The sequence below is a fragment of the Amblyraja radiata genome, chromosome 9 (assembly GCF_010909765.2).
Source record: "Amblyraja radiata isolate CabotCenter1 chromosome 9, sAmbRad1.1.pri, whole genome shotgun sequence".
Classification (NCBI taxonomy): Eukaryota; Metazoa; Chordata; class Chondrichthyes; order Rajiformes; family Rajidae; genus Amblyraja; species Amblyraja radiata.
In genome coordinates, this window is record NC_045964.1 from 4,969,551 (window position 1) to 4,994,877 (window position 25,327).

Here is a 25,327-nt window from a genome sequence, read left to right on the forward strand (position 1 = left end):
CGCACGAGATCACAAGAGGTTGCAGAGAGTGTGGACTCAGCCCGGTCCATCATAGGCACAGCCCTCCCCACCATCGAAAGCATCGACACCGGGCGCTGCCTCAAGAAGGCAGCATCTATCATCAAGGATCCCCACCATCCGGCCCGTACCTTCTTCTCACTGCTACTGTCGGGCAGGAGGTACAGAAGCCTGAAGCTCCACACCACCAGCTTCAGGAACAGTTACTTCCTTACAACCGTCAGGTTCCCGCACAACTCAAATCCCACCACGTCCACGGAACACCACGGACTTCTCGCACTCCCATAGACATTTTGTGCAGTTATTCTTTGAGAGATTTTTGTGTGTAATTTATATTATTGTTTGTTTGTTCTAGTTTAAGTATCTGTGATGTTACTGCAAGGAAGAATCTCATTGTACCTATACCTCAATGTACTTACCTCACACTGCCTCGGCAAGGCCAGCAGCATAATCAAGGACGAGTCGCACCCTGGCCACTCCTTCTTCTCCCCTCCCATCAGGCAAAAGGTATAGAAGTGTGAAAATGCACACCTCCAGATTCAGAGATAGTTTCTTCCAAAGATCCTATAGCAAGCAAGATAGACCACTCCTGCTAAATGCAATGGGCTGACGTGTAATACGCAACGGAGCGGAACGTGGGCCTTTTTTTCATCCATTTCCGTAACCCGACCCGACTCGCAGTGTAATCAGTTTGTGTTAATAAATTATCATTCTGAAAGTGAGGAGAAGATTTTTCCTAGATAACTTTTATTTTTACGAGGATGTTTCCGTAACCGGCTTCCGTCTCCGCACTAGTATCTTTGCTCCGCTACGGGAACTTTTTTTTAATTTTTTTTTAAATATTTTATTTTATTAGAAGTAAGTACAGTCATATGGCACCAAAGTGCCTAATATATATTTTCATAATACATTTTATGTACAACTTCTTTTTTTTTTTTTGTTACATTGAAAAAAGATTAGAATAAGAAAAGGAAGTTAGATAGTAAAGGATAGAAAGATGTGAAATATATAGTGTGTGAAAAAAGAAAATGAGTAAATGAAGAAAGTTGAGAGAGAAAATAGAGAAAATAAAATAAAATAAAAAAGAAAAGGAAATCATTATTTATAATCTTGACCAACCCTCGTCCAGTCCTGAAACAGTTATTTTTTACAATTGTGTTGCACCATATGATTCCAAAAAAAACGACGAATGGAGACCAACTCGTTATGAATTGGTCTGATTTTTCCATTAGGAGGAATCGCATTTCCTCAAGATGAGCGGTGTCCAACATACTTGCAATCCACATTTTAAGCGTTGGTATTGATGTACCCTTCCAAAATTTAAGAATTAATTTTTTTGCTATTATTAAACCATAGTTAAGGAATAGATTTTGAGATGTGTTCAATTTATTCCCATCTTCCATTACGCCAAATATAATCATTTCAGTATTAGGTTCCATTCTTGTCTTGAATAATTTTGTAAATATTTCAAAAATATCATTCCAAAATCTATAAAGTTTTATGCAGGAAACTAAGGAGTGTGTTATAGTTGCCTTTTGGGCTAGACATTTATCACAAGTGGCGGATATATTTGGATAAAATTTGTTCAATCTTGTTTTTGAATAATATAATCTATGTACAATTTTAAATTGAATTAGATTATGTCTTATATTGATTGAACGGGATCTTTGGTGCGGAGACGGAAGCCGGTTACGGAAATGGGGCCGAAAATTACCCATGAATCTGCCCATGACCGTACTACGTCTTTTTCGTCGAGTGATCCATCTTGCTTGCTATAGGATCTTTGGTTTCTTCCCAGCTGTTATCAGGCAACTGAATCAGCCAGAGAACAGTGCTGAACTACTGTCTACCCATAGGTGACCCTTGGACTATCCTTGTTAGGACTTTGCTGGCTTTACCTTGCACTAAACGTTATTTCCTTATCATGTATCTATACACTGTAAATGGATCGATTGTAATCATGTATTATCTTTTCGCTGACAGGATAGCACGCAACAAAAAAGCTTTTCACTGTACCTTGGTGCATGTGACAATAAACTAAACTGTAAACTGTTGTGCATCTAACATATGGAATGGCACATGGATATGGAGGGATGTGGATTATATGCAGGCAGATAAGTGTTGATGTTGGCATAATGTTCTGCACAGACATGGTGGGCTGCACTGTCCTACGTTCTGTAATAAACTCAATAAGCTTGTTTTACAGGAAGTAGTTTGGCACTCGAAAATGCAATGTATTTGAGTATAGGAGCAGGGGGGTTCTACTGCAGTTGTACAGGGTCTTGGTGAGACCACACCTGGAGTATTACGTGCAGTATTGGCACAGTCAATTGACACAGTCAATCTGGCCATTCATCACACTCTGCAACACCTGGAAACCGCCAACACGTACGCCCGCATCCTGTTCATGGAATTCAGTTCGGCATTTAACTCCATCAACCCGGTTAAACTCTTCCATAAATTAACGGACATGAACATCGACCCCTGCATCTGTCACTGGATCTACAGCTTCCTTTGGAACAGACAACAGAGGGTGAAGATACATAACACAATATCTCACCCCCTGCACCTCAGCACAGGAGCCCCTCAGGGCTGCGTCTTGTCACCCTGGTTATTCTCACTCTACACAAACCAATTCACATCCCAGCATAGTTCAGTTAAAATTTATAAATACGCAGATGACACAACCATCATAGGTCTCATCTCGAACAATAATGAAACAGAATACCGCACTCAAACACACAAAGCAGTCACTTGGTGCACAGATAATAACCTCTTACTCAACACATCAAAAACACACAAACTCATCATTGATCTCAGACGTAAGGCACAACCCAAGACCCCCCTACTCATCTCAGGCGAACCCATATCCACCACTGACTCATTCAAATTTCTTGGCACTCACATAAGCAATAACCTCAAATGGAAAATCAATTCAAATCACATCTACAAAAAAGCCAACCAAAGACTCTTCTTCCTCCGCCAGCTCAAGAAGTTTAGAGTAAGGAAACACCTCCTAATCAAATTCTACACAGCCATCATCCAAAGCATGCTCACTTCATCAATTACAGTCTGGTTCAGCAGTTTAGACACTCACTCCCGTAATAAATTACAACGCATAGTTAACAAAGCATCCAAAATCATCAGCACTCCCCTTCCATCAATAGAATCACTCCATCACAAACGGTCTGTGTCAAGGGTGAAGAAAATCATCTCTGATCCCTCCCACCCAGCTCACCACATCTTCCACCTGCTGCCATCAGGAAGGCGCTACAGCTCACTGCCCGCCAAGACATCTCGATTTAAAAACAGTTTTTACCCACACGCAATCCGAATTCTGAACACACTATGATAACAGCACATATCCTCCCCATGCATGTACTGTATATTGTATGATGTTGTGTTTTATGTTATGTTTGACGGGAATCAGCCTACCTTGTAACATCCTGTACTGAACCTGAATTCCACCAGCTTGACTGTGTGGTCATTAAATAATCTAATCTAAATCTAATCTAATCTGAGGAAAGACATTCCTGCCATAGAGGAAGTACAGAGAAGGTTCACCAGACTGATTCCTGGGATGTCAGGACTTTCATATGAAGAAAGACTGGATAGACTCGGCTTGTACTCGCTAGAATTTAGAAGATTGAGGGGGGATCTTATAGAAACTTACAAAATTCTTAAGGGGTTGGACAGGCTAGATGCAGGAAGATTGTTCCCGATGTTGGGGAAGTCCAGAACAAGGGGCCACAGTTTAAGGATAAGGGGCAAATATTTTAGGACCGAGATGAGAAAAAAAAAATTCACACAGAGAGTGGTGAATCTGTGGAATTCTCTGTCACAGAAGGTAGTTGAGGCCAGTTCATTGGCTATATTTAAGAGAAGGTTAGATGTGGCCCTTGTGGCTAAAGGGATCAGGGGGTATGGAGAGAAGGCAGGTACAGGATACTGAGTTGGATGATCAGCCATGATCATATTGAATGGCGGTGCAGGCTCGAAGGGCCGAATGGCCTACTCCTGCACCTATTTTCTATGTTTCTATGTATTATGTAACGTTTTATTTGGACACTTGGTGGCGCTGCTGAGCTGAAAATCCTTCCTGCTGAACTAATTAGCAGCCAGCTAGTGAACTAATCACCAAAAATCATAGAGCGGAGCAAGATGGTTCACTCCGCAAAAAAGCCGTAGTAGGTGATGGCTAAACTTCAGCGCCATTTCTGTAACCGGCTTCCGTCATGGCGTCAAGCTAATTCAGGGTGATTCTGCTATATCAGGCTGAGAGATTAAAGGATAGACACAAAATGCAGCGGGTCGGGCGGCATTTCCAGGACAAAAGCAACAGGTGACATTTTGGGTGGAGACCCGTCCTCAGACTGAGTTGGGGGAAAGAGGAACTCAAACCATCCTCCTCCTCCTCCCCCCCCCCCACCCTTCCCTCCGACACGGACACGGAGCGATCGCTGGCCCCCCTTTTTCTTTGGGTATTTTAAAAATTTCCTCTTACCATTTCCGTACTTTTTCGATAGCTGCCATGATTCGTTTGATGCCATCCTTCGCCCTGCGCCTGGTCTCGGCCCACACCGATCTGCCGGACATGCTGTGTGTGCGTGTGTGTGTGTGCCTGATCCGCTGATTTACTCCAGTCTTTTGTGTCTGTCTTCGATTTAAACCAGCATCTGCAGTTCCTCCCTGTACAAGGTGTGTGCTGTTTTTGTGTGTATTAGCGTCTGTCCAGTCAAATTTGGCTTCCACTCAGATTAACAATCGCGCAAGTTTCCACACACGCACTTACTTCAGCAAATAACGACCAAGGCAGTGCTGACTGATGGGGGAAATTGATGAGGTTTTACTGTGTTTAAAAAGAAAATTAAAAAAACATTTAAAAACACACAAACTGTTCCCCCGCAACGCTCATTACACAGCAAGAGGCATAACTGAAGTCGGGTCGGGGTTACTGAAATGGCGGAAGTTACGCTCCAGTGCGTACTACACGTCAGTCCATTGGATCTCGCAGGAGTGGACCATCTTGCTCCGCTCTATGATCTTTGCTAACCACTGTGCCAAGAATGGAAAAGCATTTTAGTGGAACTGTAAGAAGATCAACAAGAATTGTCTGAGCAAAACACAAAGTGCTGGAGGTGGACATAAAATGCTGGAGTAACTCAGCGGGACGGGCAGTGTCTCTGGAGAGAAGGAATGGGTGACATTTCGGGTCCCTTTTTTGGGACTGGGAGTCGGGGGAGAGGGAGGCACAGAGATAAGGAAGTGTAAAGTGTGAAAGCAGGACATCAACGACAGATGGCACAATGGGCTAAGTGTTCGGCTGGCAACCGGAAGGTAGCCGGTTCGAATCCCGCTTGGAGTGCATACTGTCGTTGTGTCCTTGGGCAAGACACTTCACCCACCTTTGCCTGTGTGTGAGTGATTGGTGGTGGTCGGAGGGGCCGTAGGCGCAGATTGGCAGCCACGCTTCCGTCAGTCTGCCCCAGGGCAGCTGTGGCTACAGAAGTAGCTTACCACCACCGAGTGTGACTGATGAGTGAATGAATAATGCGATGTAAAGCGCCTTGAGCATTAGAAAGGCGCTATATAAATCCCATCCATTATTATTATTATTATCAACAGAGATGAGGGTCAAGGAAAATGTGGAATAGATCATTGTTTGCTCAAGGAAGGTGATGATAACGCACAGAGATAAAATGTAATCGGGGCGACAGTCAGACTGGTTGGAGAACTGTGAAGAGGGAGGTATAGAGAGTGAGAGAGAGAGAGAGAAAGCAAGGGTTACTTGAAGTTAGAGAAGTCAATATTCATACCGCTGGGGTGTAAGCTGCAAATTGTTCCTCCAATTTGCGCTGGGCCTCACTCTGACAATGGAGGAGGCCCAGGACAGAAAGGTCAGTGTGGGAGGGGTAGTTAAAGTGTCCAGCAACCGGGAGATCAGGTAGGTTTAGACGGACTGAGCGGAAGTGTTCCCACACGTACACACTTCCTACACAAAGTGGTCAAGCAGCGTCTGTTGAGGGAATGGACAGGTGACATTTTGGGTCAGGACACTTCCTCAGACTATGCAGCCCAACTATGGACAAGGTGTGTCGGAAGGAACTGCAGATGCTGGTTTACACAAAATGCTGGAGTAACTCAGCGTCTCTGGAGAGAAGGAATGGGTGACGTTTTGGGTCGAGACCTGTCTTCAGACTGATGGGGTAGTGGGGAGAGAAAGCTAGAATAAAAGTTGAGGGTGGGACACAGCTTGGCAAGTGAAAGGTAGATATAGGTGGGGGGGGGATTAGTAGATGGGTGGAGTAAGTAATAAAGGCTGGAGGTGTAATGCCCCTGTCCCACTTAGGAAACCTGAACGGAAACCTCTGGAGACTTTGTGCCCCACCCAAGGTTTCCGTGCAGTTCCCGGAGGTTGCAGGTGGTTGCCGGAGGTTGCAGGTAGTGGAAGCAAGTAGGGAGACTGACAAAAACCTCCGGGAACCGCACCGAAACCTTGGGTGGGGCACAAAGTCTCCAGAGGTTTCCATTCAGGTTTCCTAAGTGGGACAGGGGCATAAGGGAGACAAAAGGGTGTCTGAAATGGAGAGAAAAGGAGTAAAAGGGGAGGGGAGGGCAAAATATATCCTGTGATCCTTAGTCCACACCAGTATATTACTTCATATCAATTATACTCTCATTTTGTTTAGTCATTTATAGTGCGGCACTTTATTGAAGGGTTTCTGAAATTGCAACTGCAGCACATCCACTAGTTTCGCCCTCATCCACTCTGCTGGTTGCAACTTCAAAGTTATTCTAACGGATCCGTCACAAGTGATTTCCCTTTCATCATTCCACATTTTAGTTTCGAGATACAGCGCGGAAATAGGCCCTTCGGCCCACCGAGTCCACGCCGACCAGCGATCCCCGCACAGTAAAGGGCCTGTCCCACTTTCACGACCTCTGCCGAGTCTGCCCTTGACTTATACTCGCAGCATGGTCGGTATGAGGTCGTAGGGAGGTCGTAGCATGCCGTGATGCTAGTCGTAGGTACTCGTGGCATCAAGTAGGTCACGGCGTTTTTTCTAACCTGATGAAAAATGTCCACGAGTAAAAAAGGTCGTGAATTAGGTCGTGAAAGTGGGACAGGCCCTTAACACTACCCTTTCCGCACTAGGGACAATTTTACATTTATAACCAACCCCAATTAACCCACAAACCTTTGTTTAAGAAGGAACTGCAGATGCTGGAAAATCGAAGGTAGACAAAAATGCTGGAGAAACTCAGTGGGTGAGGCAGCATCTATGGAGCGAAGGAAATAGGCAACGTTTCGTGCCGAAACGTTGCCTATTTCCTTCGCTCCATAGATGCTGCCTCGCCCTCTGAGTTTCTCCAGCATTTTTGTCTAACCCACAAACCTGTATGTCGTTGGCGTGTGGGAGGAAACCGAAGATCTCGGAGAAAACCCACACAGGTCACGGGGAGAACGTACAAACTCCGTACAGACAGCACCCGTAGTCAGGATTGAACCCGGGTCTCTGGAGCTGTAAGGCAGTAGCTCTACTGCTGTGCCGCTCAATTTTCATCAGTACTGCTGTTATTTTGTCAGTGTCCTACCATCACTTACTTACTAATAAATTCCAGCATTTGCTTCCTACTGACCACGTCACTAGCTGGGCGCTGTCACCCCAGTTCCTCTCTTACTCCTTCCTTAAACGGTGAGGGCTTGTTTACTCTGACAATCTGCGGGGAAATAATCACCAGTGTACCCACTCTCTCACCCACTAATTCTTTCTCGCGCTGTTCAAATCTCCTTTCAATGAGGAAAGTGCTCTGTCATGGGAATCACACAGTACAGAAACAGGCCCTTCAGCCCTTCAGCCCAACTCTTCCATGCTGACCTACATGCCCCATCTAAGCTCATCCAATTTTGGCCACAACCTTCTGAACCTTTCCTATCCATGTATCTGTTCAAGTGGCTTTTAGACAATAGACAATAGACAATAGATGCAGGAGTAGGCCATTTGGCCCTGCGAGCCAGCAACGCCATTCAATGTAATCATGGCTGATCATCCCCAATCAGTACCCCGTTCCTGCCTTCTCCCCATATCCCCTGACTCCGCTATTTTTAAGAGCCCTATCTAGCTCTCTCTTGAAAGCATCTAGAGAACCTGCTTCCACCGCCCTCTGAGGCAGAGAATTCCACAGACTCACCACTCTCTGTGAGAAAAAGTGTTTCCTCGTCTCCATTCTAAATGGCTTACTCCTTATTCTTAAACTGTGGCCCCTGGTTCTGGACTCCCTAAAACATCGGGAACATGTTTCCTGCCTCTAGCGTGTCCAAGCTCTTAACAATCTTATATGTTTCAATGAGATACCCTCTCATCCTTCTAACCTCCAGAGTGTACAAGCCCAGCTGCTCCATTCTCTCAGCATGACAGTCCCGCCATCCCGGAAATTAACCTTGTATTTAAACACTGTTATAGTACCTGTCTCAATTGCTTCCTGTGGCAGGTCGTTCCATAAACCCCCTGCCCTCTGTGTGAAAAAGTTGCCCCCCAGGTTCCTATTACATCTTTCTCCTCTCACCTTCAAGAGTTCAAGGGAGTTTATTGTCATGTGTCCCTGATAGGACGATGACATTCTTGCTTTGCTTCAGCACAACAGAATATAGTACCTTAACACCTTAAACCTATGTCCTCTAGTTCTTGATTCACCTACCCTAAGCAAAAGACAATGCCTGCCCCTCATGATTTTATACACCTCTATAAGATCAATCCTCATCCTCCTGTGCTCCAAGGAATTAAAATCCTAGCCACCAAACCTCTCCCTGTAGCTCAGGCCCTCGAATCTTGGCAACATCCTCGTAAATAAATCATCTCTGCAATCTGTCCAGCTTAACAACTTCCGGTCTATAGCAGGGTGACCAAAATTGAACATAAACTCCAAATGTGGTCTCATCAGCATCGTGTACATCTGTAACATAATGTCCCAACTTTTCAGGTCATAAGTGATAGGAGCAGAATTAGGCCATTTGGCCCATCAAGTCTACTCTGCCATTCAATCATGGCTGATCTATCTCTCCCTTCCCTCAGTTCCCTGACTGATGCGGGCCTATCCTCCAAAAGCCTTCATCACCACCCTGTCCATGAGAGCTCTCAGAATAAAACAACTTCCCTAAAACCTTGGGATGCAAGTCATCGGGAACGTGGATCCATTGGAATATGGTTACCTTATAATAATAATAATGGATGGGATTTATATAGCGCCTTTCTAATACTCAAGGCGCTTTACATTGCATTATTCATTCACTCCTCAGTCACACTCGGTGGTGGTAAGCTACTTCTGTAGCCACAGCTGCCCTGGGGCAGACTGACGGAAGCGTGGCTGCCATTCTGCGCCTACGGCCCCTCCGACCACCACCAATCACTCACACACATTCACACACATTCACACACAGGCAAAGGTGGGTGAAGTGTCTTGCCCAAGGACACAACGACAGTATGCACTCCAAGCGGGATTCGAACCGGCCACCTTCAGGTTGCCAGCCGAACACTTAGCCCATTGTGCCATCTGTCGTCCCAAAACCTTAGGGTTCTCCTTTCTTAAAAACAAATCAAAATTTCTTTTTATGCCCTCTCTGGAACTTTTACATCCTTCCTGAAATGAGATGCCCAGAATTAGTTGCTGTGCTCCAACTATGACCTAGCCAGAAAAAGACACAAAGTGCTGGAGTAACTCAGCGGGTCAGGCAACATCTCTGGAGAACAGGGTGGCACGGCGGCTCAGCGGTAGAGTTGCTGCCTTGCAGCGCCAGAGACCTGGATTCAATCCCGACTACGGGTGCTGTCTGTACGGAGGTTGTACGTTCTCCCCGTGACCGTGTGGGTTTTCTCCGAGATCTTCTATGTCCTCGCACACTGCAAAGACGTTTAGGTTAGTAGGTTAATTGGCTTGGTATCAATGTAAATTGCCCCTAGTGTGTGTAGGATATTGTTAATGTATGGTGATCGCTGGTCGGTGCGGACTTGGTGGGCCGAGGGGCCTGTTTCATCCTCCACTTCAAGGGCCTGCACTTCATCCTTCAGCACCTAGACCACCAGGGGACCTATGCGAGGATCCTGTTTGTTGATTTTAGCTCTGCATTCAACACCAATGTGCCAGAGCTACTATGCACCAAACTTTCCGAGTTGACTGTGCCTGAACCCCTCTGTCGGTGGATCACCAGCTTCCTGACAGACAGGAAGCAGCATGTGAGGCTGGGAAAGCTCATCTCGGACCCGCAGACCCTCAGCATAGGATCACCGCAAGGCTGCGTACTCTCTCCTCTCCTCTACTCTCTCTACACCAACGACTGCACCTCAACCAACTCCTCTGTCAAGCTTCTCAAGTTTGCAGACGACACAACCCTGTTTGGACTGATCAGGATGGGGAGGAATCGACCTACAGACAGGAAGTGTCACAGCTGGCGTCCTGGTGCCATTGCAACAACCTGGAGCTCAATGCTCTTAAGATGGTGGAATTGGTTGTAGACTTTAGGAGAGCTCCCCCTCCCCTCACCCCACTCACCATCAACAACACCACAGTCATGGGAGCAGAAGTAGGCCATTTGGCCCATCGAGTCTACTCCACCATTCAAACATGGCTGATCTATCTTTCCCTCTCCACCCCATTCTCCTGCCTTTGCCCCATCACCCTTGACACCCGTACCAATCAAGTCTTTTTCTTGCGTATGGCGTGCACGGCCTAAAGTTGTATGTGAACCTCTTCAATTTGATCTTGTTTGTGCACGTCAGGTTGATTGCGTTAGTCGAAACTGGGTGGACCACTGAAGGTTGCAATCTCCCACCCCACCAATCAAGTATTGGCCAATCACCGCCTTAAAAATGCTAAATGACGCGGCCTCCACAGTTCTCTGTGGCAATGAATTCCACAGATTCACCACCCTCTGACTAAATATATTCCTCCTCCTTTTATTCTGAGGCTATGGCTTCTGGGTCTAGACTCTCACACTAGTGGAAACATTCTCTCCTCCTCCACTCTATTCAGGCATTTCGCTATTCGGTACGTTTCAATGAGGTCCCCCCTCAACCTTCCAAGCTCCAGCGAGTGCAGGCCCAGTGTCGTCAAACGCTCATCATATGTTAACCCAGTCGTCCCAGGGATAATTCTCAAAAACCTCCCCTGGATCCTCTCCAATGCAATTAATAGAATGCTGTGGTTACTCCCTGGGAAATAGGGGGTAATTCAAAACATTTAAACCATGTAAAAATGGGGAAGTCACATTGAAACTTTATAACGCAATAATCCATCTGTAACCAGAATACTGTTTGATTTTTGTCCTCCACAGTAGAGGAAGGATGTAAAGGCATTAGAAACATAGAAACATAGAAATTAGGCGCAGGAGTAGGCCATTCGGCCCTTCGATCCTGCACCGCCATTCAATATGATCATGGCTGATCATCCAACTCAGTATCCCGTACCTGCCTTCTCTCCATACCCTCTGATCCCCTTAGCCACAAGGGCCACATCTAACTCCCTCTTAAATATAGCCAATGAACTGGCCTCGACTACCCTCTGTGGCAGAGAGTTCCAGAGATTCACCACTCTCTGTGTGAAAAAAGTTCTTCTCATCTCGGTTTTAAAGGATTTCCCCCTTATCCTTAAGCTGTGACCCCTTGTCCTGGACTTCCCCAACATCGGGAGCAATCTTCCTGCATCTAGCCTGTCCAACCCCTTAAGAATTTTGTAAGTTTCTATAAGATCCCCTCTCAATCTCCTAAATTCTAGAGAGTATAAACCAAGTCTATCCAGTCTTTCTTCATAAGACAGTCCTGACATCCCAGGAATCAGTCTGGTGAACCTTCTCTGCACTCCCTCTATGGCAATAATGTCCTTCCTCAGATTTGGAGACCAAAACTGTACGCAATACTCCAGGTGTGGTCTCACCAAGACCCTGTACAACTGCAGTAGAACCTCCCTGCTCCTATACTCAAATCCTTTTGCTATGAAAGCTAACATACCATTCGCTTTCTTCACTGCCTGCTGCACCTGCATGCCTACTTTGAGTCCAAAAGGTTTTGAGAAAGAGGTTATTGAAATATGCTTCTACAGCTTCAAGGATAGATATTTGCAGCTATAACAACTTTCCACGGGGAGTCGTATGTAAGATGATGAGGGGGTCTGAACAGAGTGGACAGAGGGAGCTTGTTCCTTGTGGTGGAGGGGGTCAGGGACCAGAGGCCACGGGTATAAAATAGAATGAAAAGAGAATTAAGAATGAGAAGAGCTTTTAAGCAGTGCAGTCAAAAGAGGAATGCGTGGATACGGTTGGGGCAGGTTAAGGGATATGGGGAGAAGGCAGGAACTGGGGTACTGATTGGGGATGATCAGCCATGATCACATTGAATGGCGGTGCTGGCTCGAAGGGCCGAATGGCCTACTCCTGCACCTATTGTCTATTGTCTAGTCACATCTGTGGAGCATTTTAGGAACCATCATCTCCAAGGACCTTAAATGGGGAGCCACCATCGACTCCACAGTCAAAAAGGCGCAACAGAGGATGTACTTCCTACGGCAGATGAGGAAGCACAATCTGCCACAGGCAATGATGGTCCAATTCTATACGGCCATCGTAGAGTCAGTCCTCACCTTCTCCATCATGGTCTGGTTTGGCTCAGCCACCAAGCACGACACCTGGAGGCTGCAGCGAATTGTCCGATCAGCTGAGAAGGTTATTGGCTGCAACCGTCCCTCCATTGATGAACTGTACACTGCAAGGGCCAGGAAGCGAGCGGGCAAGATCATCTCTGACCCCTCTCACCCTGGCCACAAACTCTTTGAATCACTTCCCTCTGGAAGGCGACTCCGGGCTGTCAAAGCTGCCACAGCTTTTTTCCACGAGTAGTAGCTCTACTCAATAACCAAAATCTGTAGCCTCCTTTTGCTGTGTAATTTATTTAATTCACATGTTTAATCGATAATGTTTTATTATTCCTCATTATTCCTTTATTACCCCTTCCTCAGCCCTCCTGCTGTCTCCTCCCATCCCCCAGCGTTCGGGCTCCTCCTCCTCCTTTTTCCTTTCTTCTCCCCGCCCCCCCCCACCCCCCATCAGTCTGAAGAAGGGTTTCGGCCCGAAACGTTGCCTATTTCCTTCGCTCCATAGATGCTGCTGCACCCGCTGAGTTTCTCCAGCATTTTTGTGTACCTTATGTTTTATTATTAATGTTTAATGTTTAATGTTTCATTCTTAATTATCACTTACGAGCGGAGCATCAGGGCAAATTCCTTGTATGTGAACATACTTAGCCAATAAACATTCATTAGTCATTCATTCATTTGTTTCCGTGCAGTATCTCTAAACTAAACTAAACTAAACATGGAGAGGTGACGTTTTGGGTTGGGACCCTTTTTCAGACTTTCAGCTCCTTGTGTCTGCATGACCTAGCCAGCATCCCATGCAGTTCAGACTCCTCACTGCCTGGCTGTTTAATGTTCTATTAATGAGATCTAATCACTCTCTTAACATGTGTCTTGCTATTTTTTAAAGATTTCTATGCATATGCATCAGGTGTTCTTGTACAGCCATTAGAATGGACATACACAAAAATGCTGGAGAAACTCAGCAGGTGCAGCAGCATCTATGGAGCGAAGGAAATAGGCAACGTTTCTGGCCGAAACCCTTCTTCAGATATTTGGTCTAAATTGTCTTTCCTCAATTGTTCTAACGTGCCAAAAGCTATTGGAACTTGCTGAAGATGTAATTTTCTGCTGCCTACCCTCTCTCCAGTCTTTCTCGCAGTGAAAATTGAGGCCTGATAATTAAACTGTTTTAAGTGTCTTTCTCATCACATTTGTTTTAAAACACAAATTGGAGGAACAGCACCTCATATTTTGCTTCATCAGTCTGAAGAAGGGTTTCGGCCCGAAAGGTTGCCTATTTCCTTCGCTCCATGGATGATGCCTCACCCACTGAGATTCTCCAGCATTTTTGTCTACCTTCATATTTTGCTTGGGCAGTTTAAATTATTATTATTTTTTGGAGATCTGTAGATTCTCATCTTGGTCCTGCGCCTCACAGATAAACACAAAACGCTGGAGTACCTGAGTGGGACATGTTGTGCCTATCTTTGGTGCATCTGCAGTTCCTTCCTACACATTTGGCCCTGTGTCTCACTTGGAATCCTGAGAAAGGGAGCCCCACCCAGTTCTCCAGACCTGCCATACTTTGTCCTGCCCCTCCAATCTTCCAGCTTCTTTCCCATCCATCCCCCCTATCCACAATCAGTCTGAAGAAGGGTCCCAACATGAAACATTACCTATCCATGTTTTCCAGAGATGCTGCCGCCTGACCCGCTGAGTTACTCCAGCACTTGGTGTCTTCCCCTAATTCTATGTCTGGTTCCTAGTATTATTGATTAATTTACAGCACTACTTATTACATATATTTATCTGTGTGTTAGCATTGATAGGACTGTACAGCTGCAGCAGGTAAACCTGCCACTGTTCCATTGCTAATACAACTGACAATAAAACACGTTTGACACAGGGAACTAAAATACTCTCCCTACATCCAGATTATTGAGCCCAATGAGCATTTTGTATGTGAGATCTCTTCTAAGCTCCATTAAATATAGGCCAAGTTGGCCCATTGCCTTCTATTAGGACAGCCTAGGACAGAATATTTGTTACATAGAAACATAGAAAATAGGTGCAGGAGGAGGCCATTCGGCCCTTCGAGCTAGCACCGCCATTCATTGTGATCATGACTGATCGTCCCCAATCAATAACCCGTGCCTGCCTTCTCCCCATATCCCTTGATTCCACTAGCCCCTAAAACAGTTAACACCTGTTTTAAACCTAGTTAACACAGGCTAAACCTAGCTAATATCTGTTTTGTGCCAAGTCTATACTCACTCTATACTCATGACTGCGTAGCCGGCCATAGTGCGAACTCCATCATCAAGTTCACTGACGACAACACTGTTGTGGGACGTATCACTGATGGAGATGAGTCAGAGTATAGAAGTGAGATCGACCGTTTGACCTAATGGTGCCAGCACAATAACCTGGCTCTCAACACCAGCAAAACCAAGGAACTGATTGGGGACTTTTGAAGGGGTAGGATGGGGACCCATAGTCCCGTTTATATCAATGATGGAGAGGGTCAATGGTGGAGAGGGTCAAGAGCTTCAAATTCCTGGGCGTGCATATCTCTGAAGATCTCTCCTGGTCCGAGAACACGGATGCAATTATAAAGAAAGCACATATAACCATATAACCATATAACAATAACCATATAACAATTACAGCACGGAAACAGGCCATCTCGCCCTTCTAGTCCGTGCCGAACACATAATCTCCCCTAGTCCCATCTACCTGCGCTCAGACCATAACCCTCCATTCCTTTCCCATCCATATAACTATCCAATTTATTTTTAAATGATAAAAACGAACCTGCCTCCACCACCTTCACTGGAAGCTCATTCCACACAGCTACCACTCTCTGAGTAAAGAAGTTCCCCCTCATGTTACCCCTAAACTTCAGTCCCTTAATTCTCAAGTCATGTCCCCTTGTTTGAATCTTCCCTACTCTCAGTGGGAAAAGCTTTTCCACGTCAACTCTGTCTATCCCTCTCATCATTTAAAAAACCTCTATCAAGTCCCCCCTTAACCTTCTGCGCTCCAAAGAATAAAGCCCTAACTTGTTCAACCTTTCTCTGTAACTTAGTTGCTGAAACCCAGGCAACATTCTAGTAAATCTCCTCTGTACTCTCTCTATTTTGTTGACATCCTTCCTATAATTAGGCGACCAAAATTGTACACCATACTCCAGAATTGGCCTCACCAATGCCTTGTACAATTTTAACATTACATCCCAACTTCTATACTCAATGCTCTGATTTATAAAGGCCAGCACACCAAAAGCTTTCTTTACCACCCTATCTACATGAGATTCCACTTTCAGGGAACTGTGCACAGTTATTCCCAGATCCCTCTGTTCACCTACATTCTTCAATTCCCTACCATTTACCATGTATGTCCTATTTTGATTTGTCCTGCCAAGATGTAGCACCTCACACTTATCAGCATTAAACTCCATCTGCCATCTTTCAGCCCACTCTTCCAACTGGCATAAATCTCTCTGTAGACTTTGAAACTCTACTTCATTACCCGCAACCCCACCTATCTTAGTATCATCTGCATACTTACTAATCCAATTTACCACACCATCGTCCAGATCATTGATGTACATGACAAACAACAGTGGACCCAACACAGATCCCTGTGGCACCCCACTCGTCACTGGCCTCCAACCTGACAAACAACCATCCACCATTACTCTCTGGCATCTCCCATTCAGCCACTGTTGAATCCATCTTGCTACTCCACCATTAATACCCAACCATTGAACCTTCTTAACCAACCTTCCATGAGGAACCTTGTCAAAGGCCTTACTGAAGTCCATATACACAACATCCACTGCTTTACCCTCATCAATTTCCCGAGTAACATCTTCAAAAAATTCAAGAAGATTAGTTAAACATGACCTTCCAGGCACAAATCCATGTTGACTGTTCCTAATCAGACCCTGTTTATCCAGATGCTTATATATATTATCTCTCCTACATCAGCGCCTCTACTTCCTGAGAAGATTACGGAGAGTCGGTTTGTCAAGGAGGACTCTCTCGAACTTCTACAGGTGTACAGTAGAGAACATGCTGACCGGTGTCATCGTGGCTTGGTTCGGCAACTTGAGCGCTCAGGAGCGGAAAAGACTGCAAAAAGTTGTAAGCACTGCCCAGTCCATCATCGGCTCTGACTTCCCTACCATCGAGGGGATCTATCGCAGTCGCTGCCTCAAAATGGCTGGCAGCATCATCAAGGACCCACACCATCCTGGCCACACACTCATCTCCCCGCTGCCTTCAGGTAGAAGGTACAGGAGCCTGAAATCTACAACGTTCAGGTTCACGAATAGCTACTTCCCCACAGCCATCAGGCTATTACTCAACTCAAACAAAACTCTTTCCTGGTCCGAGAACACTAACGCAATTATCAAAAAAGCTCATCAGCGCCTCTACTTCCTGAGAAGATTACGGAGAGTCGGATTGTCAAGGAAGACTCTCTCTAACTTCTACAGGTGCACAGTCGAGAGTATGCTGACCGGTTGCATCGTGGCTTGGTTCGGCAATTTGAGCGCCCTGGAGAGGAAAAGATTACAAAAAGTAGTAAACACTGCCCAGTCCATCATCGGCTCTGACCTTCCTTCCATCGAGGGGATCTATCGCAGTCGCTGCCTCAAAAAGGCTGGCAGTATCATCAAAGACCCACACCATCCTGGCCACACACTCATCTCCCTGCTACCTTCAGGTAGAAGGTACAGGAGCCTGAAGACTGCAACAACCAGGTTCAGGAATAGCTACTTCTCCACAGCCATCAGGCTATTAAACCTGGCTCGGACAAAACTCTGATTATTAACAACCACTTTCTGTTATTTGCACTTTACCAGTTTATTTATTCATGTGCGTATATATTTATATCATGGTATATGGACACATTTATCTGTTTTGTAGTAAATGCCTACTATTTTCTGTGTGCTTAAGCAAAGCAAGAATTTAATTGTCCTATACAGGGACACATGACAATAAACTCACTTGAACTTGAACTCTGATCATTAATAGCCCATTGCACTTTGTCTGCTTATTTATGTGTGTATATATATATTCAATGGTATATGGACACACTGATCTGTTCTGTATTTATTTATGCCTACTATATCCTGTTGTGCTGAAGCAAAGCAAGAATTTCATTGTCCTATCTGGGACACATGACAATAAACTCTCTTGAATTTTGAATCTTAAAGTCCATCTGTTTAAGCCTAGTTAATATCCATTATGCCTAGTAAATATCTGTTTTATGCTTAGTTAATGTTTTAGAACTAGTTAATGAATGTTTTATGCCCAGTTAATATGCTTTAAGCCTAGTTAATATCGGGTTGAAGCCTAGTTAATGTCTGTATGAAGCCTAATTAATGTTTTAAGACTAGTTAATGTCTGTTTGAAACCTAGTTAATTGTTTTAAGATCAGGAATAAAGGAAATTTCGTTCATAACTCAGGATAGCTGATCTATTTGCTGGAGCTTGTGATCGGGATTGTATTTCATATTTTTAGTGGGAAGGGGGGAAGCGGGAGTAAGGACCGAGAGTGCAGCGTTGTTGCTACCGCTTTGGTCTTCCCGGCTGCAGAAGGCGCTGAGATAGATGCGGGGAGGAAGTATATTGGGGGCGAGTGTCATATGTTGTTGCTGTCGCCGCCCACTTTCACCACGGTGCCGGGAGCCGCCTCCTTTCACACGGGCTGAGGAGAGAGAGAGGCTGCAGAAAGCAAGCCGGGCTGGGGCAGTGTCAGTGCCTGAGAGACCTGTCCCGTCCCACAGCCCAGCCTGTGAGTGTGAGTGTGAGTGCACCAGGAGCCGATCGCTGCCAATCTTCCCGGCTGCAGCCCTGAGCCCAGCGAGGGGACCGGCGCTGGTTACCGGTGAGTGTGACATAGAGCTGCTGGCGTGAACCGCAGCTTCACCGCTCCAAGCCTGGTGAATGTCTGATACAAACCTGGTGAATGTCTGATACAAGCCTGGTGAATTTCTCCCACAGCCCAGCCTGTGTGTGTGAGTGAGTGCACCGGGAGCCGATCGCTGCCAACCTGGTGAATTTCTGGTGAATTTCTGATACAAACCTGGTTAATGTCTGATATAAGCCTGGTTAATGTCTAATTTAAACCCGGTTAATGTCTAATTTAACACTAGTTCATGTCTGATTTAACACCAGTTCATTCCTCATTTAACACTAGTTAATTCCTCATTTAACACTAGTTAATATCCAATTTAAACCTAGTTAATGAATCATTTAACACGAGCTACTGACTAAGTCAATGTGTATGGGTGGTTAGGGTCTGATTTGAAACCTAGTTAATGTCCGATTTTAAACCTAGTCATTGCCTGATTTAACCCTCGCTCATGTCTATAGCTAGTTGACGTCTAATTTAATTCTAATTACTGCCTGATTTAACCCTAGTTAATGACAAAATGAATGTCTTAGGCTAGTGAATGTCTGATTTTTAACCCTAATGTCTAAGGCAAGCTAATGCATGAAGTAAACCTAGTTAATGTCTAGTTAATCTGTTTTAAGTCTAGTTAATCTGTTTTAAGGCTAGTTAATCTGTGTGTTAACCCCCAGTTAATATCTGTTTTGAGGCTAGTCAGTGTCTGCTTTAAGCCCCATTTTATTTCCTATGACACGTATGATTTGTATTGTACCGGCTTGATGTTGAGAGACGGCGGCGGTGCGGGTTGTGAAGGGCGGATAGGGCGTTATAGAAGCCCTGTCCCTCCAGCTGATGCCTCGCTGTTACTGCACCGTTTACTGGGCGTTACATGTTTACTGCGGCTGGCGGTTCCCCTGCGTTTGAATGAACAGGGGGATTGCATATATTTGTACTTTTAAAAACATCGCCGCGGATTTAGATTGGAGACGCCAGGAACTGCAGATAACTGGTCAAAGTCAAACACACAAATGGACACAGGGTGCAGGGAGTGACTGCAGATGCTGAGTTACTCCAGCACAGAAAGCTGGAGTAACTCACTCAGTGGGACAGGCAGCATCTCTGGAGAGAAGGAAGGAAAACAAAGTGCTGGAGTAACTCACTCAGTGGGACAGGCAGCATCTCTGGAGAGAAGGAATGACACAAAGTGCTGGAGTAACTCAGCAGGCCAGCCAGGCAGCATCTCTGGAGAAGATGGATAGGTCATGTTCTAGGTCTTCTCTGATAGCTGCATTTTGGGAGGGAGCTAGTTTCTGGAAGGTTCCTTCCTCCATCCGTGTGTTTTGACTGGCCTTGCTTCAGCCACACCCACCCCTGGTGTGGTTCACCATCTCCTTGTCTCTTGGCTCCAGTGCCAGTGTTGGCTGGTGGGGTGGACTCGGTGTAAACTGAAGACCACCCTCCGTGGAGATCCTTCACCTCCACAAGTGACTGCGCTGTTTTTGTTTGTTCCACCTGCAATGAGATTCGAGCCAGTTTCTAATCTGTAATGGTTGATCTGTTCTTGCATTGATGGAGTGGTTGCACTGTAGACTTTGGCATGTACTAGAATGATGCTTGGATTACGGGCTAACACCCAGGTTAGATAGATTGTCAGAGTGAGGCCAAACACTAACTGGAGGAACAGCACCTCATATTTCACTTGGTTAGCTGACAACCCAATGGTATAAGTCTTGATTTCTCTAACTTCAAGTAACATCCCCTCTCTCTCTCCATCCCTCTCCCACCCTAGTTGTTGTACTAGTTTCACTGTCGTCCTGGTGAGTCTCATTGTCTGTAACTCATTTTCACCCAGCCCACAGACTACAATGACCTCTATCATCATTACCTTTTTGCATATCTTTCATTAATTTGTTCTATATCTCTCTCCATCACCATCTACATCTCTCGTTTCCCTTTCCCGATGTTGGGGGAAGTCCAGAACAAGGGGTCACAGTTTAAGGATAAGGGGGAAATCTTTTAGGACCGAGATGAGAAAAACATTTTTCACACAGAGAGTGGTGAATCTGTGGAATTCTCTGCCACAGAAGGTAGTTGAGGCCAGTTCATTGGCTATATTTAAGAGGGAGTTAGATGTGGCCCTTGTGGCTAAAGGGATCAGGGGGTATGGAGAGAAGGCAGGTACAGGATACTGAGTTGGATGATCAGCCATGATCATATTGAACGGCAGTGCAGGCTCGAAGGGCCGAATGGTCTACTCCTGCACCTATTTTCTATGTTTCCCCTGACTCTCAGCCTGAAGAAGGGTCTCGACCCGAAACGTCACCCATTCCTTCTCTCCAGAGATGCTGCCTGACCCGCTGAGTTACTCCAGCACTTTGTGTCTATCTGAGAGGTTGGACAGACTTGGATTGTACTCTCTGGAATGCTGGAGTTGGCTGAGAGACCTGATATAGCTATGAGAGGAAGAGATAACATAGACAGCCCCCCCCCCCCCAGATGAAAAACCATCAAATACCAGTGGGGAAAGTTTAAAGGAGATGTGCATGGCACATTTTTTTAACACAGAGATGTGTGGGTGCCTGGAAGGTGCTGCTGGAGGCTGTGGGGAGACAGAAAATGACAGTGGCATTTAGTATAGGCATATGGATATGCAAGGAATGGAGGGATATGGATCATATCAGACAGATGAGATCAGTTTAACTTGGCATTGTGCTCGGCACAGACACTGTGGGCCGAAGGGCCTGTTCTTGTGTTAGTCTTGTTTATTGTCACATGTACTGAGGTACAGTGAAAAAGCTTTTTCACTGCCTGTCCCTGTGCTGTACTGTTCTATGTAGGAAGGAACTGCAGATGCTGGTTTAAACCGAAGATAGACACAAAAAGCTGGAGTAACTGAGCGGGTCAGGCAGCAAGGGGTAGGCGACGTTTCGGATCGAGATCTGAGGTCTGAAGAAGGGTTTCGACCAAAAATGACACCCATACCTTCTCTCCAGAGATGCCGTCTGACCCACTGAGATGCTCCAACATTTTGTGTCTATTCTTGACCCGAATTGTCATCATCTCGTTTTCTCCAGAGATGCTGTCTGACCTGCTGACTTACTCCAGCTTTGTGTCTGTACAGTTAGTTCTATGTCTAGTTACCTAGCATCGCCATTATTAATAAATTGTACATTTGATTATTATGCATTTATCCGTGTGTATTCCTGCGTTGACGGGCCTGGTTGCGGCGGCTGATAGGATGCACGAGCGGTGGTGCCAGCGCATTGTGTCGCAGAGCTTACTTACACCAGGAACAATGCATGGGACAGCTGAGGCTGGTGAGCAGCCGCCCCCCCCCTGCTCAGCTGCCTGTCGATTGTCCCCAGTCCCCGGGGTCCTGACCCGAGGATGACTCCACCACTCTGGCAAGACTGCTTCCCTGAGCCAGGCTGCTGGCTTGTGGACAAATTTACATCTGAATGGGGCATGCGTGAGCCATCAATGCTGTGGGATGAGTTCATGCCAGCATGTTTCTGAGCAAAACACAGAGTGCTGGAGGAACTGAGTGTTTTATTGTCATATGTCCCAGATAGACCAATGAAAATCTTACTTGCAGCAGCACAACAGAATATGTAAACACAGTACATTGTAAACAATGAAATAAACGAGAAAACAAAGTTGTATGTATACCCATACTTACACACTATATATATGTATATATATATGTGTGTGTGTGTATAATAATAATAATAATACATTTTATTTGCGGGCGCCTTTCAAAGTCTCAAGGACACCTTACAGAAATTAACAAGAGTAAAAAAAACATAGTCGGAGTAAAATAAATAATAAAGACATCACCAAAACACAAATTAAAGACAGAATTCGCTCCAAAGACAAAAAAATCAAAAACACAATGTGAAGAGAGAGCAGCGGCAGCTAAAGCGCGCCAGCGTCCACTCTCCCTTCCGACAGCCATCTTCGACACAAACTAAAATATTCACTTACACACAAAAAATCAGCCCCCCACAATGGTTACCACTGTGGGGGAAGGCACAATGTCCAGTCCCCATCCCCAGTTCTCCCAAAGTCTGGCCTATTGAGGCCTCCGCTATTGCCTCTACGGAGGCCCGATGTTCCTGGCCGTTCTGGCCGGGTGCTGTATATATATATATGTATGTATATATGTGTGTGTGTTTATATATGTATATATACATATATATATGTGTGTATATATATGTGTATGTGTATATATATGTGTATGTGTATATATATGTGTGTGTGTGTGTGTGTATATATGTATGTATATATGTGTGTGTGTATATATATATATATATATATATATATATATATGCACATATGTGTGTGTGTATATATATGTGTATATATATGTGTATGTGTATATATATGTGTGTGTGTGTATATATGTATGTATATATGTGTGTATATATATATATATATATATATATATATATATATATATATATATATATATATATGCACATATGTGTGTGTATATATATATATGCACATATGTGTGTGTATATATATACATACATATAAAGAACAAACATTAATAGTGCAATAATAGGCTGATCTCTCATTTTCACACCTTACCCTTCCTTATTTCTGTGTCTCCCTCTCCCCTGACTCTCAGTCTGAAAAGGGTCTCGACAGAAACGTCACCCATTCATTCTTTCCAGAGATGCTGTTTGACCCACTGAGTTACTCCAGCATCTTGTGTCTGTCTGCAGTTCTTCCCTACGCAATAATAATCGATGTAGTTCAGAGCTTATTGGAGGTTGTGGTGTTTAATAGCCTGATGGCTGTAGGGAAGAAGCTGTTCCTGAACCTGGATGTTAGTTTTCAGGCTCCTGCACCTTCTTCCAGAAGGCAGGGGTGAAATGAGTGTGTGGGTCTCTGATGATGCTGGCTGCCGTTTTGGGGCAGCGACTCCTGTCGATCCCTTCAGGCAGCATCTGGGGAGGGAATGGACAGGCGGCGTTTCCATGACGACCCCAGGTTTAACATTTTTGGGGTGTATATTTGATGGGCTTGTGCTCCTGCCTGCCACAAACCTCCCTGTGCCACTTCCTGGTCCAGTGAAGGGCGTGGAGATGACAAAGACTAACTACTTCCCTTGTAGTGCCATCTCTGCCCTTTTATATCAATAATAGAATATTACCGGGTGAAGGCACGCACTGAGCCCTTTGCCCTGTGTGGGGGAATCTAGAACCAGAGGACATGGGTTTAAGGTGAGAGGCAAAAGATTTAATAGGAACCTGAGGGGCAACATTTTCGCACATAGGTTGGTGTGGGCCTATGGAATGAGCTGCCAGAGGAGGCAGTTGAGGCAGGGACTATCACATTTAAAAATACACTTGGACAAGGTTTAGAGGGTTGTGGGCCAAAGTGAGCAGGAAGGGACTAGTGTAGATGGGGCATCTTGGTCGGCATGGGTGAGTTGGGCCGAAGGGCCTGTTTGTCTGCTGTGATCAAGTGTAGCTCTGGCACTGGAACAAATGTCATGCAGTTACCTGCGAGAGTTCACCACGAGGTCACCGGTCGATGCAGTTACTGACGGCTTGGCAAATCCCATCAGCCGCATACGTAATTATACTCAAGTCAACGGTTCATAGTTTCAATGCAAATTCTAGACTGCAGTGTGGGAAGGAACTGCAGATGCTGGTTTACACCGAAGATAGATGCAAAATGCTGGAGTAACTCAGCAGGACAGGCAGCATCTCTGGAGAGAAGGAGCGGGTGACGTTTTGGGTCGAGACCCTTCTTCAGACTGGAACTTCAGCATTGAGACTCCAGAGTTTTTAATTCATTTACTTGGTGTTAAAATGGTTAAAGCCTGACAGCACTTGTTTCTCGATGTCTTGAGGGGTGGGTCCACAGTTCCAGTGGATGGAGGTTCTGTGTTTCTAGTCATCCATGGTACACTAATTGGCAGAACAACAGGAAATAAAATCCCATTCAACCTGATTCCATCTGCTATAAACAAACCTTTGCATATCTCCTAAAACCCTTAAGTTCATAAGTGATAAGGTAGTGCAGCGTAGGTTTACAAGGTTAATTCCCGGGACTGTCATATGCTGAGAGAATGAACTGGCTGGGCTTGTACACTCAGGAGTTTAGAAGGATGAGAGGGATTCTTATTGAAACATATAAGATTGTTAAGGGCTTGGACACGCTAGAGGCAGGAAACATGTTCCCGATGTTGGGGGAGTCCAGAACCAGGGGCCACAGTTTAAGAATAAGGGGTAAGCCATTTAGAACGGAGGCGAGGAAACACTTTTTCTCACAGAGAGTTGTGAGTCTGTGGAATTCTCTGCCTCAGAGGGCGGTGGAGGCGGGTTCTCTGGATACTTCCAAGAGAGAGCTAGATAGGGCTCTTAAATATAGCGGAGTCAGGGGATATGGGGAGAAGGCAGGAGCGGGGTACTGATTGGGGATGATCAGCCATGATCACATTGAATGGCGGTGCTGGCTTGAAGGGCCGAATGGCCTACTCCTGCACCTATTGCCTATTGATAGGAGCAGAATTAGGTCATTCGGCCCATCAAGTCTACGCCGCCATTCAATCATGGCTGATCTATCTCTCCCTCCTAATGCCATTCTCCTGCCTTCTCCCCATAACCCCTGACACCTGTACTAACCAAGAATCTATCTATCGCTGCCTTAAATATATCCACTGACATGGGCTCCACAGCTTACTCTGGCAAAGAATTCCACAGATTCACCTCCCTCTGACTAAAGATATTACTCCTCATCTCCTTCCTTAAAGAATGTCTGTATT

General features: G+C 45.4%; 1 protein-coding gene across 1 annotated transcript in view; it reads left to right on the forward strand.

Moving 5' to 3' along the window:
• Positions 1-18,349: 18,349 nt before the first annotated feature.
• The window catches only part of nin (ninein), a 136,528-nt gene continuing 129,550 nt past the window's right edge, over positions 18,350-25,327 (forward strand). The window contains exon 1 of the mRNA XM_033026554.1: positions 18,350-18,540. The gene's annotated coding sequence lies outside the window, so the exon portion shown is untranslated. The remainder of the gene's footprint in view (positions 18,541-25,327) is intronic.